This window comes from Aythya marila (assembly GCF_965140915.1).
Source record: "Aythya marila genome assembly, chromosome: 11".
Taxonomy (NCBI): domain Eukaryota; kingdom Metazoa; phylum Chordata; class Aves; order Anseriformes; family Anatidae; genus Aythya; species Aythya marila.
This window is the reverse complement of record NC_139052.1, coordinates 14,587,441-14,600,374: the sequence shown is the minus strand read 5'-3', so window position 1 is coordinate 14,600,374 and position 12,934 is coordinate 14,587,441. Positions and strand designations below refer to the sequence as shown.

General features: G+C 41.4%; 1 protein-coding gene across 2 annotated transcripts in view; it reads left to right on the top strand.

Moving 5' to 3' along the window:
• AGBL1 (AGBL carboxypeptidase 1) overlaps positions 1-12,934 on the top strand; it is a gene marked incomplete at its 5' end in the record, with an annotated part of 297,365 nt that overhangs the window by 208,681 nt on the left and 75,750 nt on the right. The window contains one exon of one of the 2 annotated variants that reach the window (XR_014318278.1): positions 11,222-11,346. The exons of the other annotated variant lie outside the window; for it this stretch is intronic. Of the gene's footprint in view, positions 1-11,221; positions 11,347-12,934 lie in introns of those variants that run through there. 2 annotated transcript variants of the gene reach the window in all.

Here is a 12,934-nt window from a genome sequence, read left to right as displayed (position 1 = left end):
AGATACAAACTAGGCACGTTCAAGGACTATTCCAAGTTCCACCTAGTTACCAGGTGACATATATGTCCTTCTTAAGCCTGCCTTAGAGACGAACAGGTAACTCCTGAAATTATTGCCACTGGTACTGCAGTGATATAGGATTTCTGGACCACCTGGAAGTGCTCATCTGCGTCATACCTGAAGTGCTTTAACTGTGAAACCTCTGTAGTAAATTCCAGGCCTGTTATTCAGATATTATCTCTCCACAGAAAGTTCCTATGTGCTTCCTACCGAATGTTGTACCTGATTAAATCAAGGGAAAATCCAGTTAAGGGACTTCTGAATTGATCTAATGTAAATGCTATATAAATGTTGTGCTTACAGGGTCCTGGAACCAATGCTCAAAAGGTTATTGGTATCTAATATGTTGCTTCTCAACATTTATTGAATGACGACAAAACCAAGTGGCTATCTAAGTGTTTCCAAAAACATCCATATGACGTCCTGAAAACTTCAAATGAATAAATGCCCTTGGGACTGGAACAAACTTTTGATAATCCTAGCAAAATTCTGCCCCTCTAGTGATTAAATTTTTTAAGGTATTAGCCAGCTTTTAATTAGCATCCTGTGTTCCTGGGACATTTGTTCAAGCATTATCACCCTCATGTTTCACAAAACCTTAAGAACTTAGTAGTTTGTTTATTTTATTTATTTTTGCTCTTCACAAGTGTTATATAGGAGTTTTTCTGCATCAAATAGCCCTTTTTCCACCTCCGTGCAACAGGGTCAGTCTTAAGGACCACTCTGCCAAGGTCAAAGGCCAAATGTGTGGAGAGTTTTCTGGTCTTTAACAGCCTTCTTCAGAAAACAAAGTAATGTATCAGATGCTCATACAGACATTTTATTCTGCCCTCTCCCAAAGGCACAAGCTGGCCTCACAAGCATTTGCCATGCTTCAGGAGGAACCACTAATTTTGCGTTTCCAGCCTGCCACCACGCCTTGTAGTCAATTCAGGCATTCAGAAGCTCTCTGCTGGGAAAGTGAAACGCCAGCATGTACTTCAGACATCATGTGTTTTGATAATAGGTTTCATGCCTCATTTGCTGTAAAAGCGATTAGGTTTTAAGTCAATGCTGTCCAGGTAACTTCACATTTGTCATGGCCAGAAAGAAGATGGGAAGTGACTGTTTGTTCACTTAAAACAGGTTTAAGAAAGCGAGAGCATCTTCTCATTAAAGGTGTCTTCCCCTTCTTCCTCACGTTTTGAATGGATAGTATATTCCTTCATTCTCTTCTCCTCTGCCCTCCAGGTTGTGCTTGGGAGTGTTTTGCACTGCAGCGGTTGTATCAGTTTGTTCAGGAGACACATGGTACATGTACATATTGAGACAGACCTTTCAGGAGTCATTAAGAATTTTCTGCTGACTCAGATATTATACATCTCTTGTGTTTCTTTCTCATTTCTTACATTTCTTGAGCAGAGCCAAATCCTTCTCCATCCCAGATGGCAAATATGCCTAGCTCTGATATTAATCAAAAGCAGGAAGCTTAATCACTATTCTGGCTCTTTGTCCGGATGTAATCTTTTCATCTTCCATACACTGAGAAGAGTTAGATTGCTTGGTGAGTGGATGGCAAATCCAAGAATTGACAAGAAGGATTAGCAGATCATTTGGAACTGTGCTTGCTCTTCTTCTATAGTGCATTGATGCACCATCATGATCCTGGATGGTATTGAAATGTTGGATTTCCCATCCTTGCACTCTAATTCACCCTCCCCTGATTATGGCTGTGCAAGCAAGTCCACTCATCTTTTAAGCTATGTGGCCGAAATGCCATTCAGATCAAACTAGAGTGAATTTTTGGACATGAAGCAAACAAGAAAGAGGAAAGTTCAAACAGCAAAATAATACAGATGGAACAAAGCACGTTTGCTTCATTTCAGGCATTTCTGACATCTTTGAACAGCAGAAATGCAGCATGATACTTCTGTGCAGTGATGGCAAATGGCTCCCTTGCCTGATAGCGTATGTCTTCCTCTAATTACAGGTGAATGTGGATTTAATTCCTTGTTGCATTTTGTCTGTTTTTATTAAGTAAACTGGAACAAATTTCAGCTGAAAGGTTTGAGCGCAAGACAGTGCTTCACCCAACAAAATGCCCCGTCACCTCGCAGTTAGGGTGTTCCAGCAGCCATGGCATCTGGTTCCCTGAGGCAAACTGGGCAGTTGGACTCTGAGGAGTCCTCTGACACATGCATGAAGTTGAAAGTGTTCTTTCATGAGGTTGTGAATCTAACTCCTTGGGGAATGTAACAGCAGGACTTATTTGACAGTTTTGGTTCAGACTTCCGTTTGATTGAATGCTCATTTTTCTTTAAGTAAAGATTTGGGACTTTTTTTTTTTTTTTACCTTGATCATCTGTAGATGTTAAATATCTTGTGCCAGCTTTCAGGAGAGGAGGTTGCTTATTGATACTGTTTTTTTTTTTTTTTGTTGATGTTTTTGTTTGTTTTTTAAGCTTAGTCACAGATTTTATTGCTGGTAAAGGAATTTAAAATTTCTACTGCTTTATGAACATCTCTGGATGTGGTATTTCTATATTTGGATGCCTGAGCAAGAAGTGCCAAGGAGATGCATTTAGCTAAATAAACCAAGTGTCATGTTTGCCACGCTTTGTCATATTGGTGGTGTAGAACATGGGACAAAAGGAGTTTCTAATGTATTTCTTATAACACTTTAATGGGCACATAGTAACGTTTAACATCAACACAATGCATCAGCTATAAGAGTAACTGAAGCTAGGTTCTGATGTGGTTTCATATCACCATATCACTGTAAGGAGTTTCAGTAATACTGAACTGTAGTTGTCTTCTAATACTCTACAATGATCTTTCTTACAGATGGTGCAAAAGAGTGGTGGTACCTTGCCCTCCAGGGTCTGACCTAAAACCTGGAAGTCCCTGCTATTGGAAGGAAAAAACTCAGGTTTTGGGTTTGGATGTATTACAGGCTTCAGATTTTACTGTCCCTGTATACCTTGATAATCATGTTTTCCAAGTAAGAATGTGAACTTTCTCCTATCCATCCCTTCATCCTTCTCATCCAGCCTCTTCAGCATCTTTTCTTTGTTAGTGTGAGAATCCGAGCCCAGCGAATTCTTTGGAGGTTCAGCCAAGCAATACAGCCTATAATGAATGCATTTGGTATTCAGAAGGCTTTTATGTAGCTGTGCACAGGTGAGCCACTGTAATTCAGCAACTTTTCATTAACACTTTCTAGAGCTGTCCCTGTTTTCCCTCTATTGATTTTTATTATGATTATTATGAAATACCTTGGGAGCTGCACAGCTTTTGTTGATTGTTATCAAATGCCAGCCCCAGCTATGCCAGACTGGGAATAATTATTCATGCTTATTTCAGAGGTAATTAATTTATCATTTAATAGCTAATAATAGCAATTTAAATGGCAGCAGAAAGGAATGAGAGGAAAAGAGTGAAAGGCAGAGAAAGAAATCATAGAAAAAACTTCAAATATGCACAAAAGGACTACTTGCTATCATATCTGTCTGAGGTTATTCAAATTACTATACACGTACAGATCTGACTAGAGTACAGATAATGAACTTGTATATATCCAGCAGAACAAATGGGCTCTGCATTGCCCTTTCTGTGAGGCGTATTGGTATAGTACTGTCTGGTATTAGACATTTTCATATTGATTAGGAGCATCTGTATTTCTGTGGTGCAGTCCTTTCCCTTAAAATCTAACTTGAAATATGAAAGCCATTGGGTCCCTTCACATGTTGGGATAGAATAATAAAGCTGATTGCTGAAGTGTCCCGCAAAGGAATGGATTATGAGGGACATCCACTTTCCTCTGAGGTGACCTTTATAGACCAGGATAGTGCTGACACTGGAACAGGATAGATGGTCTTTTCTGGAAGGGCACAAAGAATTGTGGGAAGATTGGTCTATTTAGACTATTGGTCATTTTGAATGCAGCTGGAGGAGGGATTTCAGACTGAATATACCATGGATCTAATGTTTAAGAGGTAGGGTTAGGAGATTCTATATAGCATTATATAGGTTATATGTATACATATAATGTATAACATATATACATATAACATATAACCTTCAGCAGTGGCTGAAGCTCCAGCTGCATTACATTTGGGTCTCTGTCATCATAGCAGAAGGAGGCAATTTAGTGCAACTGTGGTGATCTCTGTCCTTTGCTTTCAACTATAGTGTCAATCCTTGTGCCTTTGGGCCGGTGGGAAACATGGTTAAGTGATAAGGGAAGTCCAAGGCTCTTATTATCGTATTGTTTCCATGTGGTACTTTCCCAAATGATTCCCAAAAGAGCTTCTGCCTTGTGAAAAACAGAACTGGCATGCATTTCATAATGATGAACACTGTAGTAGGGCAGGTGAAGCAATGGGGTGAGTAACAAGGATGGTAGTTAGGCAAAATGCACTTCCAGCCCCTCAGATGGAAGCATGTTTTAGTGGAAGTGGTGTATTTTTCCTCTGATGAGTTGTTCTCTTTCTGGCAATTGTCACTTGAGGTGACCTTTAATTAATCCGTCCACAAGTCCCAAAAGAGTCTCTTGAGGATCACACTATGTAACGGAAAATTACACTGGTTGAAGGTGAAAATGGACTTTGCTTTCCAGTGTTCTGGAGAATTAGTAATGGGATGTAGATCACAGGAACTAAAGGCTTTATCTGGTTTATCTGGATTGAACACTTCACCATTTAGAGTCCTTACCTCTTGGACCCAAATAGTAGGGGCTCTGATATCCAAGCATCACAGAATTTAGAAGCAAACTGAAATGAATGCCAGGTATCTGTGAAACCAGGTAGAGTTTTACCCATCACTAGCATCAAAGCCTCATAGCGCTACACCGCATTGAAGGTGGCAGTGTCACGTACCTTACTATTGTTTAAAGTGAATATTTCCTGTCATGGGCAAGGTATAATAATAAAAGGTGCTGAAACCCCTGTAAAACCACCAGTGGGATCCAGTTTTTCTCCAGGTCAGAAGTTCATTACCGATTTAAGTTACTCAGGCCATAAGAGTGAAGGAGAGCCAAATGGTTCTGCTATAATGATATTCCTAGGCACATTGTGTCTCCATCTCTTCATCCTTTCTCTGCAAAGTGAATGTAAGAGATTTCTGCTTTCGAGGCAAAAGCTTGTTGCAGGTTCTTTTGGTTTGGTGCCCAGCCTGCAAATGAGAGTCTGACCAGGCCTCTTGTACTGTGGTGACAGTATGCAACTGCTACCTAGGAGCATGTCCAAAGAAAAAAAAAAATCATTTAGCAAGACAAATGAGAAACTAAACAGTTAAAAGGGTAGAAAAGGCAGAAATTCGTAATTAAAGCTGGTGAGTTACTGTAAAAGGAGCACATAGCCTGTAAGTGAAGTGGGTGGGTGAGCAAAGTGTCACATTTGGAGGTGAAAGTCGGCACTTGAACAGCATTTTTAAAGTACTCCAAAGCCACCTCCACAGACATCTCCGCTCTATTGTATATTCTGTCAGAGGCTCTGGCTGTTCAGTGCATTGTGTCTGTGACTCACGCAGACCCTGACGCTTGCTGCCACACGAGATACTGGAGAGAGAGACGTGGCAGAGCTATCATGTGAGACATAAGATAAATGTGTGCAGGTTGTTGTTTCAAGGCCCAGAACATGCATGTACCACTGTGGATGAGCACATACACATGGAGATACAAATGCATAAGCCAGTCCCTGTTGGCTGTAACGATTCGTTATATCCTGTCAGAAACCATATGGATTTATTAGGATGTATAGGCTAAATGTAATGTTGCGGAAAAGAATTAGTGAGAATTACTGTGCCTGACCACTCCTTCTGGGTGCAGAACCTTTCCCTCACACCCAGCCTGACCCTCCCCTGTCCCAGCTCCATGGTGTCCCCTCAGGTCCTGTCATGGTCCCCAGCGATCAGAGCTCAGCACCTGCCCCTCCGCTCCCCTCGTGAGGGAGCTGCAGGCCGCCATGAGGCCTCTCCTCAGTTTCCTCCTCTCTGGGTTGAACAAACCAAGTAATCTGAGCTGCTTCTCCTATGTCTTGCCCTCTAGGCCCTTCACCATCTTTGTAGCCCTCCTTTTGGACACTCTGTCATAGATTTTTCTACTGTGGTGCCCAAAACTGCACACAGTGCTTGTGGTAAGGCCGCATCAGCTCAGATCAGAGCAGGACAAACACATCACTCAACCAGTGGTTGGAGGGCAGAGCACTGACGGTTTCTCATCGCTGTCACGGTGCAATGTGAGAGCTACGGGACTGATTCTGGCCTGGAAAAGCGTAGATGGACCTGTGATGTGGGGTGGTGGTAGAGGAGGGGGAAGGATTGATGCTAGGTGAGGTCAGTTAGCAGAACTCTATAGAAAGCTGTAGCTCTGAAAGAATTAGATTGGAATGCAGTGGCCAACGCAAACATAAAAAACTAGCTTGTTGTGATGTTTTCCTATCCCAAAGGCCCTATCATTTCAGTCATGGCTTCTTTCTGCTCCCATGGGTGGATGCTAAGAGCTCAGGCAGCTGCCACAAGTGCTGAGCAAAGCCAATGTGCCAGGGCATGGGCTGGGGGAGAGGCAGGCTCTGAACAGTGGAAGAGGAAAGAAGAAAAACTTTCCCTTTGCAGCTGTTAGGGCAATATTCCCTCTCTGTATTCTCCCCACGATGCAGTTGGAGTTTCCTGCTGAATGGCTCCATCTCCCATTCTGACTTCCGTTTGTTCTTGGTAAAACTTTTATTTTTCAAGTGGATGAAAAGCTAATTTCTGGACGGTTGAGTTTCATTTTCAAAGTAACAGAAACAGGCTTTACGGTTAGATTTTCACATACGTCTTTAACCATTTAGAAGTACATAATCAGCAGCTTTATCTATTGCATACTATTCACCAGTTAAACCATAATGGTTTCCTATTAAGCGTTAACAGTTAGTTACTACCTTAAATCCCTATTTCAAAAAGAGTAAGAGGATTTGGAGTTGGAAGGCAGAATAAGCAATAGAAGCAGCTGAATGCCAGAAAAAGATTCTGCTATCAGGGCAGTATCATCAGAAATGAAGAATAAGGGGAAGAATAGAAAGCATCTGTTCTCTATCTATTTCTCTGTCTAATCTGTTTGTTCTGTCTAGCCTGCCCAACAAGTTTTTACATCACACTCTGTACTTCAGAATTGTTTCTGAAGATGCCATTCTACAGCATCTTCCATAAAGCACCAGCATCTCATTAAAAGATAAAAGTCCTATGCAATTCAAATAGCAAGCAAAACCCCCATTTCAGATAGGAAAATAGTGTCTCATCTTCCGTCGACCTGCAGGGGGCAGCCAAGAATTTGGGTAAAGTATTGCTACCTGGATTTATCTTGGCAGGCTTTTGCTGGTATTAATACTTATTTTTCATTGTAGCACACAACCTGTATTTTCATCTGTGAATAAGTGAATCATAAGAAGACAGGATCCATTGTAGTACATTTGTCCAGTTAAGTGTTCTATCTGACAGTGCTCCGCATTAGAGATTTCGATGAGGGATGCAAGAAATTGCCATAGTGGGCAATTACAGACTACCCCAACCACCTAGGGGAATGCCTTTCGATCTTCAGACACTTATTTATTTATACCTGGAAACATGAGAATTTGTAGCCTTTCCAAATAATTATAATAGCAATAATCCTGTCTAATGAAATGTTCCAGGGCTCTGATTTTCTGTAGTAGTGGCTAATGCTTTTTGAATCTTATATTGCTCCTGGCTGCACGCTGCTATCTCATGAGTTTTATAGATTAGCTGTGTGTTGTGCAGAAAGAAAGAGTATTTCCTTTCATCAGCTGGTCTTTCACCTTTGCAAATGCATTTTTGTCCTCTGCTGTAAGAGAGAATAATTGGGAGTGCCCAAATTGCCAGTTATTTTGTAAACAACTATCACCTCTCTTCTTGTACATCTGGTCATGAAAGATGCTCAGTTTATTTTCAGTCTTCGTATGCCTCTAAGTACTTTTATCACCCGGTCTGGAACCCTCCTTATTTATGCACTGTCTTTAAAGTTATAGGAAGACAAGAATTCAAGATGGTTTTGCTAAAGACAGCATAGCATTTGTTAAAGTAACAGTTGTGTAATATTTTCACTTTTACTGTCTGCATGCATTGCAGTTGAGTTTTGGTATTTTCAAGAAGAGTGGTAGGTTCCTGGATTAATCAGCCTGATTTGATGAATGTATTGGAGAAACCATTTTATCTTTAAGCCGTTATTACCTTGGAAATTTACTGGCCACAAATAGGAGATGTGAAGGAAACCAGAATCTCTCAGGTGAAAGTGCATGCCCATAAGAAATCTTTTTTTTTTTTTTTTTTTTTTTAAGACCATTTAACTGTATTTATCTGTCTGACTTGAAGTCAATGATTATTCTTACCGATGTCTAGAAAGGACCAAATACAAAGTAGAAAAACAAATGGATGGAGTTGTGATGCCGGCAGCTTGTGGGTAGCACAGAACAGTGAGAAGAGAGAGGGGCCCTGAAAAAGATGGGTATGGAAGGTCAAAAGCAGACCAAGAGCTAACCCCTCTCCCTGCCTTCTCCTTGCAGCTCATGGAAGTAATCCTGAAGACTGCAAACAAACTGATGCCTCACTTTCAAGAGCTCAGGATTAAAAAAAAAAATAAAATGTTATGGGTGGAAACATAAATAATGGAATAGGCTGAAAAAATGGTTTAGGTATTTTAACAATGTCTCTGAAGCATCTTTGCCCTTTCAAAGGAAGAGCAGATTGGAGGCATAAGACTCAGAAGCAGGGGTTTTGTTCACTTTTCTCTCACTTCTTAAAATCATACCCGAACTCTTATTGTGCAAATGTACTGTTCAGGATCAAAGCCTCAGCTCCAAGTGGAGAAACTCCTTGGAGAGCAAGGCCTGAAGGCTAAGCCCGTAATACTGCCACTGCTGGCTGTATAGCATTCTGCTTGGGAAATCTAGTCATGTGTGACCCAGCACCTGGAGATACAGCAAAACTGGGAGCAGCTTACTCAGGATCACTGCATAACTTGCGATCTTTTTTTCTTTTTTCCAGCTCAGGTCCCTCTGTTGGTCATGGTCCATCAGGAATTTAATCCCACCAGTGTCAAATGTCTGTAACAAAGCATCCACTAATTCCTTAAACTTCTCAGAAATGGAGTACTCTGGCATAGGAGCTGGAATTTATCAGAAAGGGAATAATGAATAGGCTCACTTGAGGTCTCTACTCTTTTCAGTGTATTTTCCTCATGTCTGGCATTTCCATCCACTTACAGAGTGGCTCTGAGTAACCAGCTATTGGTGAAGGATCAGTAGGAAGATGGTTACTGAAATTTCAGAGATTATTTCCCCTGTAGGTGTGACAGGAATAGTCATGAAGACCGGATACCTGTTCGCATAGATGTCTCTCATGCCTTCTGGTACTTTCTCGCTTTTACTCCATCCCTTGTGGGGTGCTGGATCTGCGTGCAGTTAATAGAACTTAAATAAGGTGACTCTCAAACAGCAGTGTCCTTGATCCATCATTAAAAATGTCCTTGAAGCATCGTGTCATCAGATGGAAGGTTTGTGTTGCTACTCACTGGCAGTACTTGTTCTGCCGTGTATGTTACACAGCCCCAATATATTTTGTGCTGTTCAGGGGGAAGTGAGCTGCTTTGGTTTTGTTTCTTTTTACTTTTTTTTTTGTTTTCTTTTGTTTTAAACATTTTTCCCTGAAGGGCACATGAGAGCTGTGGGGGTAGGAATGCGATTGCAGGAAGGTAACCTTTCCCATCCCTGAGTTTTCTCAAGAGATGCATGCAACAGCAAGATACATGTAAACCCATCAGAGCTGTTAGTGTGGCTTAATACTAACAGATGTAAACCCTTGAAGGAAATAAACAGCCTAGCTCTGAACAGGATGCAGAGGTATAAAGCTGCAGCCATGTGCTTACTCCCCATGTTATTTCAGGCAGTTATTAATTGTTTAGCTTTCCTAGGAAAATGACAGCCTTACTGCTACTTTCTTTCATGTTTGTGTACTTCTACCAATAATACAGTATATTTTTTTTTTCTAAATTTGAACATCAGATGGTGTTTTTTTTTGTTGTTGTTTTGTTTGCTTGTTTTTGTTTTTTAATTATGAGGACTCCATTCTAAGACTTAAACATTGAAAGAGTAACTAGAGGGGTAAACAGGCCAAATTTCCTTTCTTTCCCAAGTATTGAAGGTGGAGGGAAATGGAGAAGTCTGTCTTCTCCAAGCAAGATCTTCTCTTCCACACCAGGAAAATAGTTTTGGAAGTTGATCAGGGAGCTTCAGAACTTCAGGAGTAACAAAACCCAGATCCCTGTTGTGTCTCTCTCAACAGAATTTATCTTTGCAGGGTATGGGCTTGGCTGTTTCTCTGATCCTTTGCATCTGAGTGACATTCCCGTGCAGTGTGCAGCCTGCTGGCTCGTCCTCTCAGCTAGATCTGTGGCTGATGTAAGTGGGCAGAGTTTTCAACTCATTTACAGCAGTTACACCATCTTCCTCCATCTTCTCTTACAGTAGCGGCGCAGCATGCCTGGAGAATTTCCCTACTTACTCCCACATAGCTTTTCTAGAAATCACCTGTGCCCTGTAATGGCTCAGAAAATAAAAGCATGGAGGCATTTGCCCTTGTTTAGTCCCCTGCTGATGGGTCAGAAGTAGAGATTAATAGGATAGGAAATGTGTTTCTACTCTGCAGTCAGTAAAGGAAATTCACTGGAACTAAATTAATCATGAAACGGACACAAAGAAGAGAATAGATTAGCAGGGAATTAACTCATTAATTAGATTCATACTGAAGTTCAGAAGAACCTTTCCTTCAAGATAACAACCGAGTTCAAAGATCAGCAAGGGTAGGTCTTGGGAGGCAGGCACACCATTTTATTTCTGAACTCTGTCAGGTTTTACTTTAGCCCAACATCTGCCTAGTTATAATAGTGCATCAAAAAAGCTGCTGGAAGGAATTCAGCAGCTGGCAAAGTCTATCCACTAAGTGCCCAGCCATGGAAGCTATTATCAGCCCATTCAAATCGCTAAGCTCTGGTTCCTGGTGTTAACATAAGTGCGGGAGCCCTCTCTATTGTGCCACCTTGCTATATTTAGAGCTCGATCACAAGTCCTCATGTGAATAGCAGCAGCTTGTTGGAGAGTGTTTTTATTTTTTTTTTTTCCCTCCAGCATTAGGATGAGCAGAAACCTCATGCAGTTTTAAGACAGGTGAAGTGCTAAAGCACTGTTCTGCATGCTGTACTTCTCAGGGCTCCCAGCTTGCCCTTTTTGTTCGAATTCCCAGTGGCAGGATGGGCTGGAGGTAAGTCGCTGCATGTTTCTAAGCAGATAGGGCTTGGCTACAGTCTAGTTGTTGTTCTAATGGGACACTTCTCTACATGATCCCATCTTAGGCTAGCCAGCAGCTCAGGCTCAGGGTTAATTTGTGATCTACACTTCAGGCCCAGGGTTAAGTTGCAATCCACACATCAGTGTTCTCATTTAAACAAGGTGTACGCTGCCTGTCTTGTTCCTTGCACTTCACCATAAGCTTGAGTGCTGTGCAAGAGAAATGTTTCCCTTCGTGTTGCCAAGTATGGACTCTGGTGGAGGGAACAGAGAAAAGTGAAGAACTTTGCAGTTACCTGGTACTCTGTGCTGCAAAAAGGCCCTGCCAGCTCCCTTCAGGCTCTGCAGAGCCCTTGGAGTGAGGTCTGCTACTGCCCAAACGCCAGAAGGCCCCGTAACCAAGCCGTGTGTTGTAACAAATGCCACACCGCTGCACGATGGAGCTGGTGATATGTGTGTAGAGACTGTTTTTTTGTAACGCGTTCTTAACGAACTAACAAACCAGAGCTAAACACCGAGAGTGAATCCATGTGAGAAAGGCCCCCTGCTTTCTGACTTACGCTTTCCCTTCTTTTGCTTTTGCTATCTCTCAGCATGAATGCAATCAAACCGCACTCAGGAACATCTGAGCTGTGCATTCGCCACTTAGGACTTTCTGGGTAGTGAAGTTTCCACATTGTTTATTTAGAGCTAAGTGTTCTGCTGGGTCTCTTATCACTTTCTGTAAATAACAACTGTCCTCTAAATTCTTCAGGCTGATTACTGGGACTGACAATCTGTGTGTTTTGAGTTGCTGAGCTGTATTAATCTCTAATATACCCTGGTCTGTGGATGGAAAGGCTAATGTATTGAGGATGTCACAAGAGGTAAAAGCCAAAAGACTTACTCTTCCTGGGCACGTGAAGTGCTTTGGTTGTGACATGAATAAATCTCCCAGCAGCAAGAGTGCTATTTCTGTTGTGCATAAAGATGTAAGAGGAGTCTGTTTTTTAATCCAATTTGTTAGAGATTTTATAACACCAGAGCTAATTCATTTCTAGAAAAGAGAAGGCATACTTTATTTTTTACCTACCTGTAGCTTGCCATGATATAGTTTATTCCACCTGCTTAGTGATGGAGTTTATAGGAACTTCATCCTCAAAAGAAAAACTCTAATTATAACTAGATAGGAAAAGCATAGTTTATGGCTCTAATCTGTTCTCTTTTGTTTTTTAGAGTCTAACCCTCTTCCTATCAGTGTGAAAGGTGGAAATTCATCTCCTCAAACCCTGTTGAATGACACCTACTAGTAGCCCTTGCTAAAATGCAAATGGGAAAATGAAAGGAAGCGTCACATCCATAGGCTATATAAAATACAATTCAGAGTTTATGCTGTGATAATTCAGTCCTGTATAATCCACACCAGGCTGATGAAATACCAGTTTGTACTGTGAATATGACCCAAAGCAACTGAAGACTTTATTGTGCTTTGGATGAGGACAGTTAAGAATGCAGAGTCCACATTCAGTCGGCAAAACATTTCTTCTTTGTGCTTTTAATACAGCAAAATGCTTTGCTGCTGC